This window comes from Miscanthus floridulus, chromosome 13 (genome assembly GCF_019320115.1).
Source record: "Miscanthus floridulus cultivar M001 chromosome 13, ASM1932011v1, whole genome shotgun sequence".
Lineage (NCBI taxonomy): Eukaryota > Viridiplantae > Streptophyta > Magnoliopsida > Poales > Poaceae > Miscanthus > Miscanthus floridulus.
In genome coordinates this window covers 81,487,427-81,490,842 of record NC_089592.1, presented here as the reverse complement: position 1 = coordinate 81,490,842, position 3,416 = coordinate 81,487,427, and positions in this window count along the sequence as shown.

Here is a 3,416-nt window from a genome sequence, read left to right as displayed (position 1 = left end):
CTTCACTGCAGGATGCGAGACTCTATCTTTCCTTGATGCGTACTCCGGTTACCATCAAATCAAGATGAAAGAGTCCGACCAGCTCGCGACTTCTTTTATCACACTGTTCGGCATGTACTGCTATGTGACTATGCCTTTCGGCCTCAGAAACGTAGGAGCCACATACCAGCGGTGCATGACCTAGGTCTTTGGCGAGCACATTGGGCGAACCATCGAGGCCTATGTGGATGGCATCGTGGTCAAGTCTAGAAAGGCCGGGGATCTCGTCGATGACCTAGAGATAGCCTTCAAATGCCTCAGAGAGAAGGGCATCAAGCTCAACCCTGAGAAGTGTGTGTTCGGGGTTCCCCGAGGCATGCTCTTAGGGTTCATAGTCTCAGAACGTGGCATCGAGGCCAACCCGGAGAAGGTCTCGGCCGTAACCAGCATGGGACTAATCCGAGACCTCAAGGGAGTGCAGAGGGTCATGGGATGCCTTGCGGCCCTGAGCCGCTTCATGTCGCGCCTTGGCGAAAAGGGCTTGCCTCTGTACCGCCTCTTGAGAAAATCCAAATGCTTTTCTTGGACCCCTGAGGCTGAAGAAGCCCTCGCCAAGCTCAAGGCACTGCTCACCGGTCCTCCCATCCTGGTACCACCAGCCAGAGACAAGGCCCTCTTACTCTACGTCGCCACAACGACCCAAGTGGTCAGTGCGACCGTGGTAGTGGAGAGGCGAGAAGAGGGGCACGCTTTACCCATCCAGCGACCTGTCTACTTCATCAGCAAAGTGCTCTCCGAGACCAAAACACGCTACCCCCACATCCAGAAGCTGATCTACGCCGTAGTCTTGGCTCGGCGCAAGCTGTGTCACTACTTCGAGTCCCACCTAGTGACCGTGGTATCGTCTTTCCCCTTGGGAGAGATAATCCATAACTAGGAGGCCTCAGGTAGGATAGCCAAGTGGGCCGTCAAGCTTATGGGGGAAGCCTTGACTTTTGCGCCTCAGAAAGTGATTAAGTCTCAGGTCTTGGCTGATTTTGTGGCTGAGTGGATCGACACCCAACTGCCAGCTGCTCAAATTCAGACGGAGTGCTGGACCATGTACTTCGACGGATCCTTGATGAAGACCGGGGCAGGCGCGGGTCTGCTCTTCATCTCGCCCCTTGGAGTACACATGCGCTACATGGTTCGGCTCCACTTCGTCGCCTCCAACAACACGGCCGAGTACGAAGCCCTCATCAATGGCTTGCAAATCGCCATCGAACTTGGGGTACGGCGTCTCGACGTCTGGGGCGACTCGTAGCTCGTCGTTGATCAAGTCATGAAGGAGTCAAACTGCCTCGACCCCAAAATGGAGGCGTACTGCAAGATGGTATGTCGCCTAGAAGACAAGTTCGATGGTCTCGAACTCAACCACATCGCATGGAAATACAATGAGGCCGCGGACGAATTGGCAAAGATGGTGTCGGCACAGGCTCTGGTCCTCCCAAACGTCTTCGCCAGAGACCTCCATAAGCCTTCCATCGACTATGCCTCGGCAGCGGAGGAGAGCCCACCGGCCGAACCCACCGTAGGCCTCGAAGCCCCCTCTGCCGCCGAGACTCCTTCGGCCGAGCTCAAGGTCATGGAAGTCGACGCGGAGACTCCCTAGACCGACCAGGACACGGACTGGCGAGTCCCATTCCTTGATTGGCTCGCTCGAGGAGAGCTTCCTAGTGATAGAACCAAAGCCCGACGGCTTGCGCGACAAGCCAAAACTTACATCCTCTACAATGGCGAGATGTACAGGCGAAGTCCAACTGGCATCCTCCAACGATGCATCGCCACCGAGGCAGGCTAGGCCCTACTTGGGGACTTGCACGCAGGGGCCTATGGGCACCATGCGGCGCCTCAGACGCTCATCGGAAACGCCTTCCGCCAAGGGTTCTACTGGCCGACGGCGGTTGCTGATGCCACCAAGTTAGTACGCTCTTGCGAAGGATACCAGTACTACGCGCGGCAGACGCACCTCCTGGCCCAGGCCCTCCAAACCATCCCCATTACATGGCCATTTGCCGTGTGGGGGCTCGACATGGTCGGGCCTCTGTAGAAGGCCCTTGGGGGCTACACCCATCTGCTGGTAGCAATCGATAAGTTCTCCAAATGGATCGAGGCTTGCCCGATCAATCAAATCAAATCCCAGCAAGCGGTGTTATTCTTCACTAACATCATCCACATGTTTGGGGTTCCGAACACCATCATCACCGACAATGAAACACAGTTCACTGGCCAAAAATTCCTGACATTCTACGATGACCACCACATCCGGGTGGCCTAGTTGGCCGTAGGACACCCTAGGACAAATGGCCAAGTAGAACGCGCCAACGGCATGATCCTACAAGGCCTCAAGCCAAGAATTTACAACCGGTTGAAAAAGTTTGGCAAGAAATGGCTCGCCGAACTCCCGTCGGTCATCTGGAGCCCGAGGAACACTCCAAGCCGAGCCACGGGGTTCACACCTTTCTTCCTGGTCTATGGAGCCGAGGTCGTCCTCCCCACTGACTTGGAATATGGTTCCCCGAGGCTATAGGCCTACAACGAGCAAAGCAACCGCACCACCCACGAAGACGCCCTCGACCAACTGGAGGAAGCCAGAGATGTGGCGCTACTACATTCGGCCAAGTACCAGCAAGCCCTATGGCGCTATCAGGCCCGGCGCATTCGAAGCCAAGACCTGAAGGTAGGCGACCTAGTGTTGAGGCTAAGGCAGAGCAACAAGGGCCGCCACAAGCTGACTCCACCATGGGAAGGACCATACATCGTCACCCAAGTGCTGAAGCCCGGGACCTACAAGCTAGCCAACGAGAAGGGCGCAATTCTCAACAACGCTTGGAAGATAGAACAGCTATGTCACTTTTACCCTTAAATTTCCAAGCATTGTATACATTGTTTTCTCGGAATACAATTAAGAAGTGCTCTTCAGTTGTTTTAATTCCTCGAGAAACCTCCCTAGCCCCATCATGGGCCTGAGTAGTATGATAACATCACAAGGGAGACACGGCTCTGCTTCTGCAGAACCAAGCCTCCCTCGGGGGCTAGATGGGGGATTCCCCCCTAAGTCCCACGCACCATTTTTTAGTCGTTTTTCGAAAAAATTCCTACGCTAAACTCTCTAGCACGCTCTGATGAATCGGTTGTAAAAAACCCAAGGACCAAAAAGTCTGTTCCAGGGACAGAAGGCCGGTAGAGTCGTGAGATAGCCTATGCCCCCGGGCTATGGCACTCCCTCACCACCTTTCGCCCAAGGGCGGCTTAGGTTCCGAGGAGGTTTTTTGCAAAAGAAATCTGATCAGAGACAACAGAGGGCAGAGGCTCAGAAATACAAGAAAAACCATTAAGAAACACGAGTACTTTAAAAAAAGCCTCAATGGCCACAAGTGTTTCGATACAAAGTTAAT